The sequence below is a fragment of the Cuculus canorus genome, chromosome 3 (assembly GCF_017976375.1).
Source record: "Cuculus canorus isolate bCucCan1 chromosome 3, bCucCan1.pri, whole genome shotgun sequence".
Classification (NCBI taxonomy): Eukaryota; Metazoa; Chordata; class Aves; order Cuculiformes; family Cuculidae; genus Cuculus; species Cuculus canorus.
The window spans coordinates 24,450,129-24,475,435 of NC_071403.1; positions in this window are offsets into that span (position 1 = coordinate 24,450,129).

Below are 25,307 nucleotides of genomic sequence, written 5' to 3' on the forward strand. Positions count from 1 at the left end.
ACAGTAGTGTCACTATTACTATTCTCATACACTGCCAGTATTGTTAGAAAGGATCTTTTCTATAATGTTTGCGGTTTAAAAAAAGCTATATACTTTCATATTGAAGGACTCTCTTTTTGTCTGCCTTGCAGACACAGTGGCTGCCCCTATATGCACAAAGTTTTGTTATGTATCCAGATTATTATTTTTTCACATTATCACCTCTAGGCCATTAGATTTCAATCTGTCATCAGTGTATCCGAAACCAATACCCTACGTTATTAAATTAGTTAGGATGGTAGTTTCTACCTGGCAATAAGCCCTGCTGTGAAAAGTGAAACTCTTCAGCAAGTACAGTGTTCTCAATGCTCCCAGAAAGGATGCTGAAAACTGACCACGTTCCCCATTAACAAATCATACTGTCGACATTTTTTTTCTGTAAGCAGAAGTTTTTAGAAGTTAGGTTACAGTGTATGGAGAGCCAACAGGATTTTCTGTAATAATCACAAAGAAATATTGGAAGACTTTAATAATATTGTAACTGTTGATGCTTTTCTACCAGCAGACGGTGGTTATTTGTTAAGATAATGCTGTTAAAGGACATTCACATAACCACTGCATCCAGCAGTGTAATCCTCTCTTAGAATATACAAATTTTAGCTTAGTTTCCTATGTTTTGATATATTTGTGATCTCAGTGGTTTGTGAACTTGTGAGCAATCTCTCAAGATTGGTTAAGATGTATAGCATGGAAAACATGTCTAAAAGCTGCAAATTTTTATATTTGAAGAAGTACTTGAGAAAATAAGATGAAACAGGATAGCAAGAGACTCAGAGCCTAGAACAAAAACATTTTGACAAGGTGGTTTGGTTTTATCCACCTTTGGAAATTTCCTATTAATTCTACTTACGTTTTTCCTTGAGTTATGTTCCAGTAATCTCAAAAAAATGAGGAAGAGAAAGAGAAGAATTAGAATCTTCTCTTAGGAATTCAGGTAGTTTTCAATGAAGACTAAAATATTAGTGTCATATTACCGTATATTTCAAATTTGTGTAGGTTCAAGTGGCATGGAATAGCCTATAGTTTATAGCAGACATTGCAGAAAAGGTATGTATTATAACAGTGAAACAGGTCTTTTGAAATTAATATCTTTATCTATATCATGAAGGAAATTCTTCCACTAGATCAGTCTTCAAGCTGTTATAAATACAGTAGCAGTAAATATTCTAAATTCAGAAACATTGGCAAATCTGAATAATAACAAAAATATTATTCTAGAATTAACTAAACAAGTATTCTATTATGTTTCATCCTGTTGAAAAAAATGATATGTCATTATATTTACCATATTTCAAATGTCTGTCATTTGAATATTACAAAAGCTAAACAAATTCAAAGATAAGACAATTCTCTACAGTCGTAGTGGGTGACAGAATGTGATGTTAATAAAAATAATTTTCTGATACAGACTTCCACTTTTTGTATGTAAAACTCTCACAGGAAGATTTCATGTCTAACAACATGCACCAGCTGATTTTGGTGCAGAGTACATTGTTTTCCAACTTCTGCTCATATTCTCCCATATTATATCCCATATTCTCTGGTCCTGGAGTAAGTGAGGATGTTGTGAGATTCACATCAGTTCCCTGGGCTTGCAGGGAACCTCAAAAAGTGCAGGTCATGTTTCTAGTACTTGAAGAAATTAGGAAAAGGACTGCACAGGGTTAAACTTAGTATAATCTCATCAGCATTCAGCACCACTGCTATGCCATGAAGGAGAAAAAATAGCAGGGAAACATGAGAAGAGGAATAGATAAAAGGCAAGCATTGAGAGGAAAAACATGTTGTTTCTTAATTGAGGTGGAAAGAAAGAAGAGGAGGAGGGGAAGACTGCTTACAGCTCTCTTTTGATGAGAAACCTTTTTGTGCCCATGACTATGTAGGTTAAAAATGTAGTGCTGCCTCTAACAGGCAGTCACATTGTAATTCTTATGTGGTAAATCAATGGTGAAAATTGAGGAAGAAAATAAAGAGCAGGAAGGGAAGAAAAAAAATAATTCAGTAATGTGAATATTTGTGAGATGTACAGGGTCAATTCACCTGAATTAAGGCATCATCAAAACTCCTTTGAAGTTACTGAAGCTGTACAAGTCTACATCAGCTGAGATTTTCGCTCGCTTATTTTTACTTTCAATGTCTCTGCTCCTTTCTCCCCACTATATCCCAGTGTCCTTGGTGGTGTTCATAATTCTATACTGCACTTTTGCTTATACTGTACACAAAATTACAAGGGTGGGGGAGGCCCTCTAACTTGTAAGGATATTAGGTTCAGTGGTTACCATTGTCTCATACCTGAATTTTTTCTTGAACAGCCTGAATTTCACGTATTCTTGATGTTTCAGGATTTAATTGATATTTTTTTTATTATTATTTACTTTTCAGTCACCTGTACCCCTACCCATTATCTGGGCTGTTCTAGAATTAGTCTCACAAGAGTGAACTCTGAAATAGAATTTTCAATATATTGCATTTGCAGACTTTGAATAAATAGCTCAAGAGCAGCCACTGTAATGGCATTTTGGCACTTCTGTTCACAGGTGGCAGGGGAAAGTAGAAAAACTCAAAAAATAAACAACACACACAAACAAACAGATAAACTAAATCTCCTTGAATTTAGGATAAAGGTTGGGTTCAGTGCAGAGGTTTGATGTTGTTCTTATTGTAGCTAATCCTAATGCAGTGTTTCCTAATTATACAATAAACATTGCTTCTTGGATGAAGCTGCCTGTTCGCCCACTCAACAGGAGAAATCACCATATGGAGCACTCTGTAGACAGCTGGGCAGTGGCATGTGTACAGCTGCGCAGGACGAGCACCCAGGTGTTTCTGCCTGCCTGTGACAGGCAATGAGCAGGCAGCTCTGCAAGGGTGGGGAGATACTCAGCAAGGGTGAGAGGGACCAGTAAGATGGGATTTGACAGGAAATAGCAATGATGAGAAATAAAAATGAAATGCTTTTATTTGCCAGAGCAGTATTATACAGTTCGTCAAGAGAAACAAAGCCTAGACTAGCTTACAGTCTCGTCAAAGCCTAAGTGAGAAATATGAATATAATACAAGTATAGGCACAGGTGAGGTAGCTTAAAAAATAACAGTAAGGATGGATTTGTTTTGGCTGCCGCATGAGCTAAAGGAGAATATGTGAAGCAGAGAGGTAGAGCTACTTTCTATCCCCAGATTTGCTCAGCTCCCATTTCTGGAGCCCATCATTCCAATGTCTCAGTGACAGCTTTCAGAGCAAGGGTCCTATGCTAGATGTACTTAGACTATAGGGAAAGCAAGGTCATCTCACTGGCTGCATCCAAAGTCTTTGACTTGTGCTGGTGAAACTGTTATAGAAATCTGAGCTTCTTTCTGTCTCAGCTGAATCGGAAAAAGACACATTTTATGCTACCCTCAGCTGAATTCTGCACACAGCTGCATCCAAATTCAGATATATCCATACACACAAATAAACATGGTGTGAGCAGAAAGGAAATACACATTGAAAAAGCTATTATAAGGTGCCAGGGGCTGTTTTATGTTATACAAAAATTACTTATTATGAAGAATTTACATTTCTTACAAAGCTTTAGAGATGCTTTAAAGGATGATTTAAAGTAATACAGGAACAGGATTGAGGTTTTCTTTAAAACAAGCAAAATTCCATGTATATATATATATTGTACACATCTGCTTCATCATTACAGTGCCCATGTCAGAGTTAAAGGATTGCTTTTTATCCAAATTCAGAATTTTTGTTCAATATTTCATGGCAGTTACAGAAATCAGAAGTTCTTATAAAAGTTTTTGGATATTGGTAAATAGATGTGGATTGTTACTTCACTTTAGGCTGAAAAATTTAGAAGAAAATTTTGAGAAAAAACGCGTTTAAAACCACAGTGAAAATCAGCATCATAGCAGACAGATATGCAATTTTGTTAAATGTAAAAGAAATACGTTAATGAAAATCAATGTCAGTATCTTTCAAATCATAGAATGATAAAATCATAGAATCATAGAAAGTTTGGGGCTGGAAGGAACTTAAAGATCATCCAGTTCCATCCCCCACACCCTGCCATGGGCAGGAACACCTCCCAATAGATCAGGCTGCCTGAGTATTTCCAGGGAGGGGACATCCACAACTTCCTTGGGCAACATGTTCCAGTGCCTCACAACCACCATCTGGCCATATTTCCGCATGTGGTTCAACAAAGCCAAGTGCAAGGTCCTCCACCTGGGTCAGGACAGTCTGCAGTTTCAATGCAGAGTGGGGGATGATGTGATTGACAGCAGCCCTCTGGAGAGGACTTGGGGTGCTGATTGATGAGAAGCTCAAAATGAGCTGGAAATCTGCGCTTGCAGCCCCGAAGGCCAACCGTATCCTGGGCTGCATGAAAAGAAATATGGCCAGCACGTTGAGGGAGGTGATTCTGCCCCTCTACTCTGCTCTTGTGAGACCCCACCTGGAGTGCTGTGTCTAGTTCTGGAATCCCCAACATAAGAAGGATATGGAACTGTTGGAACAGGTCCAGAGGAAGGCCACAAAGATGATCAGAGGGCTGGAGCACCTCTGCTATGAGAGCAGGGTAAGAGGGTTGGGTCTGTTCAGCCTGGAGAAGAGAAGGCTCTAGGGAGACTTTATAACGGCTTTCCAGTACCTGAAGGGGGCTACAAGAAAGCTGGAGAGGGACTTGTGCATGTAGTGGTAGGACAAGGAGGGGGATGGCTTTAAATTGGAAGGGGAAAGATTTTGATTAGACATAAGGAAGAAATTCTTCATGATAGTGGTTGTGAGGCACTGGAACTTGTTGCCCAGGGAAGTTGTGGATGCCCCCTGCTGGAAGTATTCATGGCCAGGCGGGATGGGGGCCTCGAGAAGTCTGGTCTAGTGGGATGTGACCCTGCCCATGACAGAGGGGTTGGAACCCGATGATCTTTAAGGTTCCTTCCAACGCAAACCATTCTATGATTCCAATTCTATGATCCGTGGGATAAGATTTTGAAAAGTGCCTATATGACTTAAGTATTCACTTTTCATAGGCTTTCCAGAAATCTGTGTTTCTAAATTACTTATATTAGGAGTTTATTTTAATTCCTATCAAATGAATAAGCAGATACATTAACAAGATCCTGGTAATCCAATTATGTCTTTTATTCCTTGGCATGTGTTTTAAGCATACCTTACAATATCTTTTCTTTTTGTTAGCGCATACTTGGAAAAGGAATGCAGAACATGACCCTGATGGGGATATTGAGTTCAACAAGATAACAGAAGAGACTTAGGAGAAGCTTCAGTAAAACTGCTCAGGGAAAGAGAAAACAACCCCTAATGAACTGACATTGTCACAAAAAAATAATTCTTTCTATAACTAGTAATCAGTGATGGTTTTATAGTTTGAGACATTAAAGTAGTTCTTCTATTTATATTAGCTAAACAAAAATTGCAAAATGCATTCAGAGTCATATCTGTAATCTTTACCTAAGTAGTAAATATATTTTGCCTAAAAAAATAGGACATAATACTGTGTTCTATGGCTTATATTCCTGAGAGGACAGGAAATTTTCCAGAGGTAGTTATGTTGTATGATAGAAAGATTTCATACCTGAACAACAGAATACATCTTTGTTCATGGCACCACCAGCTTTCACAACCCTCCATCCCATGACTATAGCTGTAGAAGCCAAGGTTAAAGCCCTTGGGCACCTAAATTCCCATTAATAAAGTCTCTTAGGCACTTAATCCTGGCACACATGACAGTTTAATTCTGTTAGCATTAAACAGTGAGGTGCCAAGATCCTGCCTAAATCCCAGCTTGATTAATAAAACAGATATTTCCAGAACGATTTTACCTGGGTGGATTCATAGTGTAGCTGGTTTGTAAGAAAGGCAGAGCTGTCATGTCTTTAAAGTAGCAATTAAGAGGTTGGTGAGATGTGAAGGAGCTAAGCTTTGACTCCTCTTCTGGCTGAACCTACATCTGTCTGGAAGTGCTACTGATAAGGTGTTCCAGGACGGGAGTTTCTCAGCTCTTCTGTCTCAGTTTCCGAGAGATAATTGAATACCTCTAGGGCAGAGGGAGAGCAGAACAATTCAACAGCCTGCCATTTAGAGAGCTCACCTGGAATATGGGATCACTGTCTTCTCAAGGGAACATGAATATAATAAAGAAAAGGTGGAACAGCTTCACCATGTGGAAATAGAAGTTTTCCCTCTTCTTTAACCAGGTGGTTTCACTTTACATAGTAGATGACTCTTTATACTACTTTGGGAAAGAGGGAAAGGAGAGCAGAGAGCAAATTAAATATTTATTTCTATATTGTGAGTGCTGTAAGAAGGATAAAGAAGGCAGAAGAGGGCAAACATCTATCAAAAAAAAAAAAGAAAAGAAAAAATACACATATCTCTAAACTGATTTGTTTTAAAGGCACCGATCTTAATGCTAATTCTTATTAGAAGACCTGTGTATTTCCAGTTAGGTACTTCTCACTGTTACAGATTTAAAAATTGAATTTCTGAAACTGAACAGCCATGCTATAGGGCTCTTTTTGGAGGAGTAGATATTTTAGGATTTTCTGGTGAAATAGAGCTCTTCAGCAGATACATGATACTGCAAGCCCATAACTGCAAGCTGTTGTCCTGCTTTTTCTTCCCTATGGCCAGATATTGCTATGATTTCCTTTTGAAAGGCATTGACACTTGCTGGACACTTTCTTGAATGGCCTCAACTCAGTATATCTCTAGAAAACTGGACGGTAAAAGTGACGCATCAGTGCACTGAAGGACCATAGCAAAGCCAATGGTGGAGCAATACTGGTGCCAGGGCAAAGTGGGTACTTAAATTCCCATCTGACAGTGGACGTAAAGGCAAGAGAAGCAGCTAGAGAGGCTCGAGCTGCTGCAGGACTGTAGCTGCTTTTTGGCTTTGGGTCCTCCTTTAGGTGTCCTTATTTCCCCAGGCATGTGAAAGGTATACAATTGTATCCACTGTATACAATTTGGAGATACTAAACAATTTAAGTAGCCTTATACCTGAAAAGTTGCATCTGTATCTGTCTTATGAGTCTATCCCTTTTTGCTTTTCTACATCTCATGAGACAGAATCCAAATAAGGAAATATTTTCCTGAGGGACTATTCACCAAGACCTTTTGTGCAACTCAATCTAAACATCTTCATAGCTTAGAAATACAGAGAATTTTTTGATTTTCATTTTTTTTGACGGTATAGCACACAAAATTACTCCTCTATCATATCTGCTTTTACTTTTGTTATTTCTAGACTGAGGCTCTGACCCTGAAAACATTTAATTTTGTGCATGTGAGTAGTGCTATGGAGTTCAAGAAGGTCAACAGAAGTGACCGGAGACATCTGACCCCAATTTAAACCTTAATCCTGTGAAGATTTTTGAATATGAAATCAATATGACTATTCACACAGTTAAAGACAGGAATGTGAACTCTTTACAGGGTTGGGACCTAACTAGAATAGACCTTTTAATTTCATTTGGCGCAGGAATTCCATGTTTCTGACAATGTTGTTGCTCTTCTTATAACCTTGCATATTAGTGTTTTGATGTTTTGGAAGGATTCTTATCTCAGGGGTTTTAGCAGGACCAAATGTGTTTGGGTAAGCTTTCCAATATCTGCCAATATCTTACACGGAAGCAGAATTTCCACAGTTACGAGAAGTATAACTATGTGCTAATAAAATAATGCATTTAATTGCGCCACTGAACTTTCACAGAACTCAATAGAGAATAGCATCTTACTGGCTTGTGTTGTGAAGTATTATCTCCACATGCACTGTTAATTTTGTTTTCCAAATATTAAGCCTCATTAACATAAGGCTTGTATTTGAAAACAGAAGTTATAAAAGTGGATTGTTCTGAATTACATATTAAGTAAATTATATAGTTTTTCTATCTCTTAAACATGTTATAAAGAGTGTATTATTATTCACACGTGTATGCACACAAGTACAGACACACAGCCTTATATTTGCCTTAAAGAAAACCCAGAAAATAAGTTAAAGGAAAGCCAAATATTTCTATAGCTAATAATGCCTATTCACAGGGACTTTTCTTATATGCAAGAAATAGACAGCCTATCAATTTACTTCAAAATCCATTCTTGGTGTGCATCTTTGTCGTTATTTTGAAAATCCAGCTCTAGGAATTCAAGGTGACATACACTCTGCCTAAACCCCATCAAAGTCCCTAAAAGAAATCCAATACTTATGTACCTTTGGAAACAGTCTAATTCCCAAGGCATTTAAATTAGTTGTTTTCATTCTTAGATTAGAGCCTCCTGGGTCCTTAATTTTAAATGCACAGATATGAGAACTGTGTTCACACTGGACAGTGCAAATAGACGCCTGAACTCTGTCAAAGTCTTTAGAGAAGTTTGACGAACATGAACTGCAGGAATATAATTAACATGTTTGGGCATACTGGCTGTTGATTGATATTTAATTTTTTTTTTTTCTATAGAGCATCTCTCTAGACCAGTGAAATCCTAGGTCCCAGGCTGCTCAATGAGAGGGGACTGAACACTTACATGTGGGCAGAGTGTCCAAATCATGAGGTTTGGGGAGTGTTTGCACACTCATCTTTTTTATCATCAACCAGTTAAGAGTCACATGACAAGAGGAAAAAAAATTCTGATTTCTATCTGATAAGAAGGGTACTAGATGGCTTAGAAGAATGAGAATGAAAATTCCTACTCTGAGTCTTGATCACCCAAGGTTGCCCTAACTGCTAACTTTCAGCAATTTGACAAAGGCAGCTCTGAGCAGAACAAATCCCAAATGATGAAGACAACTCATGTTTCCCCTTTGTTCCTGAATTCTCAGGAGAAGAGGTAATTCAGGATGACACGATGGAAGGAGACAGCTCTATTCAATATACTGCCAATATAGAATATGTAGAATATATAGAATATGTAGAATATATAGAATATGTAGAATACTGCCAGCAAGAGCTCCCTACCTTGCAGCAGCGAACGATACATTATATACATCACCAAACCTCCGGAGGCATCTTCTCATACCGCTGAGGATGCAGGGAATGTAGGTATCTGTGTAGCCTCCCTTTGACAGGAGCCAATTCACCACAATGTCTGAAAGAAAAGTACTTAATGACCCCTGTTAGGTAGTTGGGTTCCTCTTCAGTTTGTAATGAAGGATCATTAGAGGAGAAAACTGTTTTGCGTTACTTTACTCTACCTTTTTGCTTTGCCTTGCTTACTTTTACTCTCTACAAAAAACTTTAGTAGATATCCTAGCGTTTTTACACAGTCAGCTTTTTTCTCAGAAACTTTTACTAAGTTCAGTTTTTATTTTTCTACCTTCATGATCTAACTGTATAGATGCTTGGATATCTGTATGTTTTGTCACACTATCCGCATGAACCGGCAAAGTTTAAAATATATTTTTTTCTAGTGAATGGACTTTTTATCAGCTATTTGAGCGATAGTCATATCATGTGTTTAACTATGTTCTAATTTTAGGGCACTGTGAAAAAAATAAGATAATGCAATGTTTTAGTCTGTCTTGCATTTTGTCATTTCTTCATGGATTAATTCTTTCACCATTAAGCTCCGAGTTATTTCAAGCAGTAGCTGCCAGAGAATTGCTTCCTTCTTCCTCCCAAACTTCCTTTCCAAATACACTCTGTCTGTAAATGTAAGACAGACAGTAGGTTCAATATCTTGCAGCTTTGTAGGGATAGAAACAGAAGCTTTATCCCATCAGAAACAGATAGTTTCTTCCTTCCCTATGTGTTGTATACAGCTCTAACTGAAGCTGAAATAGTGACTGAAATAGTATGTTGTGGACACATTCTTCACACCTGCAGTCTTGCCAGTTACTAACCTACCTTATAAACTTATCTTTTAAAAACTGGAATGTGAATGTAGACTACAATAGCAAACTACCACTAATTTCATAAGGAAAAAAAACTTTTATTTTATAAAAAAGATATAAAATAAAATAAAAATAGGAAATGCACCAACATAAAAAAGACTTCTAGATTTACTCCTACATTGCTAAATAAAATTCAATGAGAAGTTGCATACAACTTGCAGTGTTCTGCTGCTGTTGATTAAGGATTTTCTCTGGCAGACAGGCAAAGTCCAGAAATCGTTAATTTATATTTATATTAGGCAATGATAAGTCTGTTTTACTGGTAAACCAGCAAATACTTAAGAACATTATTCTAGGATGAAATAATTTTTTTTATGTAGTTCAGCTCTGATATTTCAAGTATCTATGTCGCATAATGTTTTTAATAATTTAAACGAGTTTCACTTAAATGCATCAGATTTTTTTGCCTTCAATCTTCCTGTAGATACATAATTTTTCTTATGGCAGAGATCTTATTCTCCTTTTGTACCTGTTTTAATTGGTGGTCTAACCAGTTGCCTTGTTTTTTAATCCTGTGTCAACATTATTGTTTAATTTAGGGTTTTCATTTTTTTCCTGGTGTCCACTCCTTGTATATAATTTCAATTCTTCTTGGTCTTGTTTTCTGTCTAAGCTACCAAAGAACATTTAGTTTCTTTTTCTAAGGTTTTCTGCTGATCTTATGTGTTTTTCTCAACTTATTCCAGCCTGAATGCATCTTTTCTTGATTGTAGGTGATCAGAATTACGTACAGTATTTTTGATGACATTTTACCTTGGCCTTGTACAATGTCGTTGATTCCTGTGTGTCTGCTTTGAAAATATGTCAAAAGGTATTTTGTAGAATTACATTTCTTTTTCATGGTTATACTGTCTTGAGGGTACATAGTTGTCTATGATATGTAGTGGCAGATTATCTTCCCCAGAAATTTCCTAATGAAGAATTTCTGATTTACTGAAAAAAGAAGTTATTAATTTCTAAATGCATGATCATATACTTCATATGGCTGGATTTCATTCTATACTTTTTTTTTTTTCCCAGTACTCAGGGTGATTCTATTCTTTCTGTGTGAGATCCCATTTTTTTCTAACAAGTTGCATATTTCATTTAACCCAGTATTGTATTTATTTCAAGGTTACTATAGAAGATATTAATGAAACCACTCGAGACCAATCACTGAGGAACTGCAGTGGCAGCTTCCCTCTATCTGAGTTCCTTCCTGTTCTTTACTCCTATTGTCATCCCTCCTTTAGTCCCTTCCCCACTTTATAATTCCCAGATTAATCCTTTTTTTTTCCTCTTCTTCTTAACTAACAATTCCTGTGTGGTATCAGATTGATTAGATCTGTTCTCTTTTCCTGTCTAGAAAATCAATTATTTTTCAATGAATTCTATCAGGTTAGACTGGCAATATCTTGTTCCTTCTTTCAAAATGTCTTTCAGAAGAAGCCTTGCGTATTATTATTTATCAGACTAATGGGCTGTCACTTTGCCCTCCTTTTCATACTTCATCTTCTGTTCACCACTAATATGAAACAACTCAGGAAATAAAAAATTATTGCAAATTCTGACTGTGAAGTCAGAAATGCTATGTTCAGTTTTGCTCCAAGTTCTTGAATAAAAATGATTTGGTTCCTCTGATTTGAACACTTGAATATCTTTATATTTTGCATCTACCTCAGCTGCATTAATTTCCATTTCTGAACCTCTATTCACACTCTCATCACCTTACCTTTGTCTTCATGTTCAGCATCATCAGTTTCATAGAAAATTCAGATAAATATTCATTTAAAAAGATATCTTCCTATTCTTATTGCATATTACTTATTCTTCTTCTATCCATAATCATTTTATTTGTGTGATTGAAACAACTTCTTACGACTTGACTTACAAAAAATATAAAGGAAGTATTTGATCTCTTTTCATTCTAGTATTTCTTTGAGTTGCTTATTTACACAGTTAGCTCTGGAGAACAAAAATATTCACCCTCTTGCTCCTCTGGGGTATGTGATTGGGGTGATTTTGCCCTTTTGATTTAAATAAAATCCAGATCCGCTTTCCATTCCAGTTCCCGAATACTATAGAGTAGTTGGTTGCACTGTTTGCTTCTTGTAGTTTATCTGCAGCTGACCTTTCAAGAGACAACCTTAATAACAAACTCCTCTTTCATCTTTATTTATAATGTGAATTGAACAACAGATAAACAACAGGTAATCACTTCTGTGCTTCACGTCGATTTGATAACTAACTGCTGAAGCAGGCACTGCTGTTTTCAGAAAGAAGAGAGGGAGAAGACCCAACAAATGGGATAATGGATTTGTTTTTAATAGGAAAATGAGCTGGTATTTAGTACAAGCAACAGACAACATTGACAGAAATCTATACTAGGACCATAAGCTTAGTAAGGCCTTAATTTAAATTCCTCCTTACAGATTCATTTTTTAAGTATATTAAGAGGAAAGTTTGCCCATATAAAATAATTCATAGTGTTTTGAAGAGCATCGTGACATTTTCTGTTCCCTAAATATGAAGCAAAATCACTCCTGGTTAACTTGTGAGATTATCACCATTGAGGTGGTTCGCCTGCAGATGTTGTGTAGTGGCTGTAATCAATGGCAGGAACATAAAATTGAGAATCAGTACATCTCTGCCTCAATATTGATTGTACAGTATCTCTCTTTGTTGTCTCTGGAACTAGCTGGTGGTCTATTGCCCATTAGCAGTTACCTGCGCAGAAGCTAATGTTATAGATGCTATAAAAAGAGCAGCAGCGAAGCAAACAGATTTAAATCAGCTCACTTCATCTTGAAACAATTTAAACTCTACCAAGGGTAAGTAAACAGAAAGAATATATTTTCTTCCGCCTTCGGCTGTCAGTAGTAGCTTTCACATTCCCTGTCTTCAGATGTGAGGAAGGTTTTCATATCTTTCCTAGTATAAGACTGTCTTAAGATGGTCACATGATTATTTTGCTTTAGTTTACATAATTCTTACTGTATTTATATGATATTCAGTTATGAAAATTCTCTAAACCAGAGATCCTCTCTCAGATACAGAGCTATCAAAGCAGTTAGAGCAGCAGAGTCAAGATATTTTTTCTATAAATTGTGTTAATCATATTTAACTATAGAAGCAACTTTAGCAACTGAATCTAATCTTATTTCTATGTCTATATTATCATTCTAATCCTCTGTGATATTTTTATATATGTTCACACATAGAAATAAAACCATTTGCATACATAAACACCAGGGAATAAGAAAGGTCGAAAGTATTCTTTTTTATAAAACATGCAGATTCTCTACGTTTCTTTCCTTTTAATTCTAATATACCTCTTTTCTTTCTTAGGAAAAGCCACGGGCATATTGAGGAACTATCCTAACTGTTAAAGAGTACTAAATTTGAATTCCTTTTGAAAGTGCTAAAAATTTTGGCTAGCAGAAGTGTTTTTAAAAAGTAATTTTTTTTTTTTTAATAAACTAGCATTACCAGTCATACTAGCCGCTCCTGCTGCTCAGAATATAGGATTAGGTTGTACAAAGGGAAGATTAATGCTTATTATTACAAGTAGAAGGGCCTAAATCTGCTCCTCAGGGCCCACTAGTCCTACTCTCTCAATGGTAAGAATGGTACTACTCTTACAATGGTAAGAATTATGTAGGTGTTTCTTCTTTAAACTCTTCAGACTAACCCAGATTATTTCTGTTTAAAACAGGTTGGAAAGTGCTTATGCGAGTTAGTGCATTCACTGGGCTTTAAGGCTGTACCCTTCATCTGAGGGAAAGCAACTTCTGGATTTACAGACCTCTTCAGCGTTTGTCCACAGCCCAAGAGAAAAATAATGGACAGAACCAATATAACTTAATTTACTCATGTTGTTATTGTACTTAGAAGTAGCTTGTTGTGATTCACCTGACTGATTTGTCTGCCTCTAGCTGTTTAACAACAGAGTCTGGTAGTAGGGAGGTTTTACAAACAAGTACAACTCGGACAATGTCAATTCCATTTATCTTGATCCAAGAAGAGAAGCTTGGTTGTTCTGGCACAATCTTCACAGGAGCTTTTAAACTTCTGTACTCAGGGAAATATCTTCAGGACTGAGGAACAACATATTCTGTTCTCATATGTTGTGTTCTGTTAAAATATCACCCTTGAGGAAAAATGCAAAGTACAGAGATATTCTGTGCCTGCTATTGCAAAACACAGGGAGGCACGTTCCTCTCCCTAGTTTATGTTTTGTGATAATGTAGTAGCTCATGCTGCTGTTTCTGTTAATGCCTCCCAAAGTACTTTGAGTTCTTTTTCAGCTGCTGTAGAACCCCCCTGTTACAAAGAAAACCTATTGGCATGCACCAGGCATATCCATTATTGTTCCATCCTCTTAGCCTTTCACATTTGACATGTTAGGGAATTGGCAATTATCAACAGATGGTGCAAATTAGAATGTCATGATGTTACTTTAGATTTTCTCCAATGGCAGGTTATCTTTCTAATAAATCCAGGGGTTAAGAAAACATAAGGATAATATTTCCCTTCCTTTGACACATTCACCTTTAGTCTTGAAATAAGTCCAAGAAACAAATTTAGTAAATCCATATATTTTCTTAACTCACCAGTTTCATTGCCCAGGTAACTATTCCTCAGTTTATTCCTTAATCCAAAAGTTTCTCCGTTAGTTTTACCTGTCAGTCTGGAAGTCAACAAGGATGAAATCTCACATCTATTATCACAGAGCAGGATGATTAGTTATGAACCAGTCATCTAAAACATCTGAATGAGAATGAGAAATAATGACTGAAAATGGTAATGTACAATTGCATCAATGACTGCTTACTGAAAATCTAAAGCAAGGGAATGCTTAAGAGGAGGAAGGTAGTTAAAAATGGAAGCTTCACTATATTTGCCAGTCGGTGATCAAAGGTTACCAAATAAGACTAAATGCTGGGCTGGTCTTGTTGAAGTATGTTGCAGAAATGAGATGTAGATTCCTGTAAGGTTCTTATTGAACAAGGATAATATTTATTATCATTTAATTAGTTTAAGATAAACCTCATTAAATGAATAACAAATTAACAATTAGCATGTTGTTGGGAACTAACAAACTTATCAGATTCAAAATAAATAGTTTAAAAACAGAAAAAGGGTTAACTATAAATTACTTTAATCTCATAATTCATAGGAAAAAATTTACTCTCTAGGTAAAACAAAAAATCCCAATTCTCTTTCTCCCTTGAATGAGCGAACAGATTTATTAGGTTTAAACATTTAGATACTAATTTGGTGCTCCCTGGTTAATCAGACATCTGTACTGTTTCAATAACAACATTTGGAACAGAGTGCTATTTCAGGTTTCACTCTTTATCATTTACTGTCTGCTTAATATTATTTTCAGAGCTATTTATTTCTAAACTTCAACACTATTTGAAACTTCAAACCTACCTTGTTAAAAGAATTTTTTAATAATAAGAGAAAACAAGCAAAACCCCCCAAAATAAAGTTCAAAAACTTCGCATTTTCACTCATTTATTAACCTATATTAATTTTCTTATCTTAATTTGTCATTAACTGGTAATATGACAATGTCATTTTATATTAGTAAGTTTGAGCTTTCATATATCTAAGGCAAAGTTTAATTAAATAAAAAAAAAACTATTATTAAAACAGCTCTACAGAGATAGCATCTTCTTTCCTTTGCAGTGTATCATTTGGTATTAACTTCTTGAAAAATATTATTTTAAATATCAACGATATTGTCTCTGTTCTGAAAACAAATGTAATTATAGGGTTTCAATCTTCACACCCTTTATCCGGGCTTATACTGGTATATTAACTTAGTTATCTGTAATGGAACTAATCTTGATTTACACTTCTTTACCTAAGCTGCAAAACAAGCCTATGGAAAACTCAGCCTGGCTCCCACAAGCATGTACACTGAAGTTTGCAGGTTTTTATACAGAGTAAAGAAAGTAAGTTTTACATAGATATACATTGTAAAAAAAACAGATAAATATTTTCCTATTGTTTCCCATGAAGTTCTGCGTAGACCTGTCTTGGTCTGTGTAGTTACACAACACATTCTTGAGCTGTACAAACCAATCCAGGGCTCCTTCTGCTTCCTCCTGTTTTAAAGGCAGAATTATTGTCAGCCTCAGTGAGAGAAATCCTTCCCTGGAAAACATCCGTTTTTCAAACAGCTGGAAGGAAACAAAGAAGCCATTTTAAGACAAAGTCTATTCTAGCAGCTTAATATTTGTTATTTTTCAGATTCCTTTTCAAAAAGGGTGAAAGAAGTGTGGGCAGTTGTAGTGATGAGAAGACCCTTTACCATCAATGCCTGAACACAATGTCTTTGAAAGACCCTTTTTACAAATGCTAGCATTTGAAAAGGACAAATAGGGAAATAAACCTCAAAGGTGGTGACAATAGGATATGGAAAGGAAGTGGGTGGGTTAATGCATCTGAGAAGCAAAGCTCCTTATAAAGGCATTGAGGAGGTTTAAGGTTCTATTTAGTGACAAAAGAAGTTATGGAACAGGGCATAATTTTCCCACAGGATTTCTGTCTTTTGATGTTTCTGAAACACATTTTTTTTTTAAAAAAAAGGGATACTTTGTAATTTGATAAGTTGAAAGTTTGTATAGTAGCGTGTCTCTATTTATATAAGGGAAAGGTAGGGTGCCGCCAGTATGCAGGTGCATATAAAATCAATTGAATTCAACTTTCGTTGCGAAAAATATTAGAACATTTGAAAAATGTCAAGTACCATTTGAAAGTACACTAAGTTTCTTTCTCCACTTAGTATGTTTGAGCTGTCTACCTTGCAGAGACGTAGTCATGACTTAGTTTAAGAAATACACTTGCCATTAGCATTGTCCTGGAGCTTTACAATGGAAAGAGAATTTGCAAGTGAACTGTAGACCTTGGTAAGGTTACCCAAATAGAGGCTTCTGTACTCAGTGGTCATTGACTGCAAAAATGAAATAACCTAGGACTTCATGGTCTTCTCAGAGAACATCTCCACATTTAGAGCTCTTCTGCAACCTTTCAAACTGCAATTTGCCTGGTAAAAAACCTGTAGAATGAATTACTATAATATTTGTGGAGTCAAGAAAGTAGTAATGGAAAAATCTTCTTTACTTTTAAATTAGAAATAAAATAGTCTATGTGCCCAAAGTTAGTTGTTCATACTGAGAACTTCTTTCCTTCAGTCAATACTCTTTAACTATTGCAGCATTACAAAACCTCTTTTATCCTCCTGTGATGTATATTTCCACTGACGGCTCAAATATATAAAACCATTTAAAACAAGGTGAAGCCACTCACCAATCTCTTCCACATAGTTTATGTCACGGCAAATATTTCCATAGGCATGCCTTCAAAAGCATACAACTGTATCTTAATAGTTTGCTTCTAAACGTCTGCTCTACCCTACTCTGCCTATTGCAATATATGGCAGCACAATGGAGGGACAGGGCATGTAAAAAGAAATCCTAGCTTTAAAGTGTATTGAAAAGCAGCTGCAGCTGAAATTCAACACCTTTTTTTTTTAATCATTCTAAAGCCCATGGAGGTCTTAGAAGTGCGTAGCCCTGTGATAAACTTTCCAGTAGGATTATGCTTACATTTCATGCTATATCTTCAGTGGGGGAAAAAAAGGTGATATGAACGAAGTTTAGAACTGTCTACCCCAAATAATCATGACAATTAACCTTACATTATTATTGCTCAATGTGTCTTCTTTCAGTGGGCATGAACAGGTTAACTGATGTTTGGATCCTTTCAAGCTAGATCCTAACTGTCTTATGCCAGGCTCTGATGTTGTTATTTTGTACTTTTTGCTAACAAGGCCAGTGTCCTCTGGTGGTGGTGTACCCATGCTGTTGCCTGTGAGGTGGAGGTAACATAAGCTGATGATTCTATAAACATCCCAAGCTGAGGGCTGTACTACTCTACGCTTCCTTATATTAAGCCCACCTGTGTTGTGGTTACACACTCAACACTGTAGGTATGAGACAGTTGAAAAGCCTTTTCTCATATATAGGCATAAATCTACCTAGAATTCATGGTCACAGTTTCAAAAGCATGCTGAAGTCCATGCTTGTGATTCCATACAGAAACATACAAAATATACAAAAAGAAGGCTAAGTTCACTTGAAACAACATTATGTTGCTTTCTTGATTTGTTGGAATTGTTTTTAAAGAATTCAATTGCAAAGACATGGAAAGGGACAGAGAGAGCACAAAAATAAATTAAAAAGGGAGAAAGATGTTAAAAGAGCAGAAAGAGGAAGGCTGATGGAAAGATGGAAGGACAAGTGCTGTGGGTTGGAGAAAATACTAATCGCAACACAGCAGAAAAAAATGTGGCTCATTCCAGAGGAAATATCTGCTCATAGCCCTACTCCGGTTTCTCTGCTACCTTCACTTTTTAGGGGATTTGTTAAAAAAGCAATAAAGAAGAAAGCTCTAAATGTCATCCTGAGCTTCACAGGTTATATTAAAACCTTAAACTGTGTGAATTTATCCCTTAGCTTCCTTTTACTGACAAAATATCATAATCTGATGTAATATTTTGTAGCAGAGGCTTTTGCCTACCCATTCCTTGCGGTAGTTGAATCAGAAAAAGAACAGAAACTAAGTGCCAAGGAGCCACACAGCTACACCTCCTTTGCGTCCACTGAGGAAAGTCCACATCCTCTTGTATTTCTATAGTGAAAACAAGTGACATGGAAGGGAATCTGCCCCACAGATGTTAATGCCTTCCATGTTGCTATTACTCCATCAGACTGAGCTCATTACTACCCAGAGACAAGTTCAGCCTCTCCTGTATTTTTCATCAAGTTCTGCAGACAGAAAGCATGGCAGCTCTTTTACAAGTGCTTCTGATTTTGCATCAGTACAATCGTATTAGTGGAAAAACACATGGGAGTATCAAATCCCATAAATGAAGTAGAAAATCCCTTTGGATGATTAGTTCAGACCAATGTTAAAAGAATATTTTGTGTGCATGTCAGGTTCTTTGCCAGTCTCAAAGTAGTCATTTGGATTCACTTCATTATAGGCATTGCAGTTCCTTAGAAGAGAAAGAGAGAAATAGAGCGTGAGATAGAGTGATAATAACCCTTGAACGATGAAGTCTTTCTCCTAGCACAACTTCAAATAACTCAGACAACTATCTTTTAATCAAATATACAAGCACCAGTGTAACTGAATTCAGCATAGCTATCATCCATGAGCAGAAAAAAATATCGCAGAGGAATGCAGAGGGGACAGAGACACTAGATAAAACGAAGGGACCACTACATCATGAACTTAGGCTTAGATAGAAGCATGAATATCAACTCGACAATAGAATAAACATACACCATAAAGATGGTCCGGTCTTTTCCTTTAAAAGTCAATAGGACTTTCCAGACTGACTTTAGCAGGAGAGAAAACAGGTTGTTACTCTCCAGCCCTGCTTCTTTCTACCAGTGTGGTTCCTATTATCTATTTCTCAACTTTGACTTTCTGGCCTCCGTTCTCTACCTTCATCCTGGAACTTTCTGTTAAATCATGTTCTCTGTTACAAATTTTCCCTTTGTGATAATGACTTTTCATTTGTTCCTTTTCTGGCACTGATATTTTGAATAACTGAAAGAATCGTTGTATTTCAGGAGCAGGTAACTCTCAATGAGGACTGAAAGACAAAGTTACTTTATGTGAAGTAGCATTAAAAAAGCAAGGCAAAATTTGAACTCTTAAGATACTGTCTGAATTCCCATTTGTCATTTTTATGTCAAGTAGACTAAATACTTATTAGTTGGCTTTACCGTTGGGCTGTCTTTCAAGATAGGAATTCCTACATATAACATTAGGTTTGGATCCTGATTCAGTAAATTATTTACTATTGCTGATTTCCAAGAGTATAAATAACAGAAATGACCCAAGTGTCCCATGTGAAAATTTCTTCCGTTAAAATCTGGCTTTCATTCCAAACAATAATGTTGTTTGCAAGCATGTCTTTCTTTTGGATATGTTGTTTATAAGGATATTTACCTCAAAATCTAATCAATATTTGTAGAAATCGAAGTAAATGAAAGGCTTTTTTTTTTTTAATAGTTGATGAAATTGGATTTGTTTAGGCAGAACAGACTTTAGTAAATACTTTAATAACTGTTGATGTAAACATTGATTAATACATCATGAATGCTTTCAGGAAAATGAAACTAAGCCCAATTTGAGCTTTGTTAAATGAAGAAAACTTGAAACTTGCTGTCTATAACATTTATTTTTTTCCTATTTAATGTCTTCAATGAACAAACCAATTGACTTTTGTAGAGCTGTTCCCATTCTTGAACGCAGACATACCTTATTGAATAAAAGTGGTGTGTTGGGGGTGATTTTTCCCAATCTTGTTCCTGTATGTCAGGATCTTCTAGTCAATAAGGTAATTTCTTGATCCAAAGATAAGGTATTTGAGACTGGTGAGATTAATTGCCCTCAGAAGGAACTGTGTTTACTCTGACTGTAAAGGAAACAGAAATAGCTGTTATGACTTGAATCTTAAAGGTTAGAGAGACTTTGGAGTTTGGATTTGTTTGAAGTGATGAAACCCTTGTAAGATACTAATGATTGTTTAATTTCTGCAACTGTTTTGAATTTTGTTGGCTATTCTTTCTGTAGTCATGGAAGCATCCCTCAGCAAGAAATCAAAAAAAGTAGATACTGAGTTGTATTTAACAGCTTATTACTTTTCATTCTTTTGCTGTTTATTATCTTGCATTGATAATTCCTGAGTTTTCCTTCTTCTCTTGTCTTTCTTATCAACAAATGTACTAGTTCTGTATTAGCCTAATTCAACTGACCTTATGAATGGACTGTTTTATGGAACTCCTGTTATGTTCCTTAAATGCCCTGTGAAGTAGGAGAGGATTCATGGTCCTGCTAAGCATTGGCTGCATGAGAACTGATTTCTATTTCGTAAATATTTTAAATACTTGTTTTCAAAAAAAGAATAAAAATTAAAAAAAATACTGAGTAGATATATTTCCCCCTCTGAAACTCAACAGCTCACATTTTCCACATTTTATCCTACATATGATAGGCGAATTTACCCGTTAGATATTTTCATATTGTACCAATAGGTGGCACAAGAAATTTCTTTATTTTTGTGTAAAAAAACCCAAACAGTGGCAATAGATTTATCTTTCTATCAGTACAGTAGAGAACTAAAAGAAAATAAGACCTTACAGGGCCTGGAGAGAAGCAAAATAGCAATGCTGGCATGTCCTGCAGCTCTTTCTTACAATTATTTGCTCTTTAGTATGTAAAAGTAGTGTTGCATAATGAATGTGTAGTACTCTTGTCATGATACATATCTTCACTGGCTCCAAAAATGTAGGTAGCATGGGGACTTGGGCTGTATTTCTTGCTGGCATAAATGGGCAGCATTTGAATGGCTGAAACAGAGTTTCTTGCCTACTGAGTAAGTGTTAGATCTTGTAACTAACAGTGTTTTCTGTGATATTATAAGGCTTGTCTTGACAGTATGCAAATTCATTATAATTTTGGCAAATTTACTCCAAAGATCTATAATGATTTTTTTTTTCAAATGGAAATTTTTTAAGTGGCTTCATAAACTGAGCATCAAAATATTAATGAGATATTGATAATGCGATTTTTCATGATATCTTTGGAAGAGATATCCAAACACTTCTCTACAACACCTTTAATTTGTGCAGTGAAGTGAAAATTGGAATGCTTATGTCAGGTTCTGCAGAATTCTAAACTTCCTTTAGAAGGCCTGAACATAACCAAACTGTTCCTGGGCAAGGGAATCCCACTATTTTATCCACACCCATACCAAAATGATTTTGTCAAAGGCTCAATGGATGTAAATATTTGAATTTAGTATGTAATAAATACAGATGATTTTTAAGAAGTTGAGTCGTCAGTCTTCATTTGGCTTAGGCTTTTGAGATGTACATATTTTGAATGTCTTCTCCTAAAATGAGTTATAAGAATACATATTGCTATGTAACCCACAGGTGACATGTTTACTTTCTCACTCACAGTGAACTTCCATTAGATATTTAATGGTTCTTAAACACACTTTAAACTAAGCATATAGTCATTTTCCTAAATAAGGATTACTCCCTACCTGTATGTCTTCTCGGCTGGTAACTACTTGTTAATTTCTCTTAGTATGGAAATAAAAACCTAATGTTTAAAATACACAGAATACAATAGCAAGAAATACTTTCTGTAATGTTTGAATCACTAATATAACATTTCTATGAACTGATCTCTTAGGCCATTTGTAGAAAAAAATATCAATAGTGAGAAGGAACTGAAGCTTTTGAAGTTGCTTGAATAGGCAAAAGATACGTAGGGATTTCAGAAAAACTTTACACCACCCACAATCTTTTTTTCCACCAGCACCCACACTAAGGCCATGGAGCTCAGGTATGTGAGCTTCATCAGCTTGGTTTGCAGACGGTGTAAACTACACTAGCAGGTGCATGATCACACAATATAGTATTTAAAGGGACTTGAAAGTTATTTCCATACAGAAATAGGTGGACCTCCCATTTACCATGCAGAAACAGAGAAGAAAGAAAAGGAACTTCATAGTCTCTGTAGCCTCAGTTTTATTAAATGAAGAAGACACAGACTACAGCTACCTTCTCTTCAGATCACTAGTACATCTCTTCTTGCAAATTCCCACAGTTCTTTCCAGCACTTCAGCTTTTGAAACAGGTCTTTCTAGTAAATTGAGATCTGATCCAGTTTCATCCAAACTTTAAGGCAAGTTAAGCCGTATGTATCAGTAGTCATATCATGTACATACATAAGTATTAATGAAAATCAAGAGAAGACATTACTTAGAAAACGAGGTAAGCACTCTCACACGTACTTATCCTGGTTTTCTATATCTTTGCTCCCTTACCTTGGAACTGTAGGTATTTCATTAGCTGTAAGCAAACAGACAGGCATACATATCTCATATTTTTAACTTTATTTATTGTTGAATACATCACTCTAACTAAAGCCATTCAGATGAGTCATTAAAATTTTTAAGGCAATTCATAATTTTGCACTCAGAACCAGACACAGAATGGAATGTGGTACACAAGTACCTGGAAAAATTCTCTAAGAATATATCAGATCAAAATGCAAGTTACTATGGACTTAATCCTTTGAGGTACCGAATAGCTTCAGCTGACAGTTAAAGATCTGGGAGTGGGTGGGGGAAATCTTGAGAGATTTAACTCAACACCTTTCATGACAGTGTCCAAGATGAACTGGTGCAATATACCTAGTGTCATGTCTTATTGCTTAATTGACTACCTCTAGGTATAATGTGGCTGACTTTATCACAGAAAAAAACCATTTTGATTTATTTGATGCATTGTATATCATAAGGAAGTGTGCATGAGGTTATTAATATCTTCCATGGCTGTGATATATTCCAAGGGTGCAGATAATGTGTTTCCTCATATGTAGTACAAGCCTATTATGACTATTACCCTGAAGCTTTCTATTTTTATTTTTATGGATTTTATTTTTTATTGTACTTTTCCTCACATTTCCTGCTCTGAATGTAAGAGTTGAGTGGTGATTTTGGAATAAAAAATTATACTGTAAATATTGTAGAACTTTATTTGGAACAGAGCAGTTGGAAATACCGACTATAACATAAATGCTGATTATTACAATTAAATTTGTTCCTATTTTTTATAGGCAATTGAGTTGTTAATTGTTCTCTTTGGCTTATAAACCTCAAGGACTATCTGTGAGAGGTCTAGTGGCTGCACCATACTCTCTAAATAAATGTAGCTCCGTTGCATAAAAAATAAATTTGTCAAGTGAATATAATCTTTTTCCTCATCTTTTCCTAACCTTTCTGGTGTTGTTGGAAGAATAAGACAGATTGTTTAAAAGGACAAATTTTAAAATAAAGTATTTTTGAGAGTAAAGGTTTTTTTTCAAAAAAAATCAGTTGGTATCATGAGTGCAATACATCTTCATATGGCCATTAGAAGTCTTTAACTTTTCCAGTAAAGGATTAGTAACTTTAACTAAGCAGTCTGAATACTTTAAAGAAATAAGCATTCAGACTTGAATTCCAAATTCTGATTTTTTGCTTAGAATCTTTCAGGTTTGATTTCCAGCAGTTTGATTTAAGCAGTTCTGTTCTCATGGAAACAAGTGGCATTTTGTCATGCTCCGCCAATATCAGTCATACCGTTAATGATTACATTTTGATGCCATTTCACAATAATCTCACACCTATTCACAATTATCCCTGTGTTCTGAGATGGTTACCTAAATTCCTCTCTACACATTGGTAAAAGTTCCAAGTGAAAATTTCCTTATTACCATTCAAAATCAAACAACATAGTATCACATAATGTAACATTATGTTATATACGTCATGTGCAATCACATGCAGCAGTTTTAGGATGGGCAACTCAAATACATTTTGCTGTCTGCCTTTTTAGACAAGAAGAATCCTAAAGCAGGACGTTAACCTGTGGGTGTTTATTAGTACCTCTAATTCCCAGTCAAGACATGCTTATCTCATGTTTTTTACTGTTTTTCTATTCCAGTGCAGTCCTTTATATTTAATATCAGTGTGAAAGACAGGAGAACTGGGCTACTAACATTTTAAGTGGGCATGTCGTGGTTTAGATGTCACTACACCTTTCACTTTCTCTTTTTCTCCTCTCTTCAGGGCCTCAGTCTTGTTCACTTAAAGCATAGTACCACTGCCCCACTGCTTTTCTCCTAGATGAAGCTTTGTGTCAATTGTATCTGGCTGGTGTAAACATACAAAGCTTAGCCAATGAAACAGTGGATGTTGAAGGAGCTCTTGGAGACATGTTAAAGTTTGAGAAATGTTTTCATCTGAAGATATTTTTCATACTAACCACCCACTATTTGACAGGGTACATCATTACCTCAAATAAAGGGCATGCTAAGTCAAACACTTGATATGTTCATATCATGATAACACATTCATCAAGTTTAGATCCCTATCTCTTCCTAATAGCAGAACAGAATTGTTTTCCACATAAGTATTTTGGTAATTTACAAGGTCTACTGAGGAGAAAAGCTGCCCCTGCAGCTAATTCTAGTATACCAATAGAGCAGTATTGCATAGATTTTTTTTTTTTTTTACATTTACAAGGAGCCTGTACATTCTGTTGATTTATCAATAATGATCTTTGAATGAGAGTAAAAGGAGGACCAAAAATTCTGAAAAAACATTTCAAGGTTAAACTTGCAGAATTCATAGGGAAAGTCTGTTTTCTTTGTGTTTTTGAACCTCCACTGCTGTCTGGCTATGCTCAAGACACTGAACTTTCTCCAAGTCATTTCAGAAAGACTCCTGGACTCCTG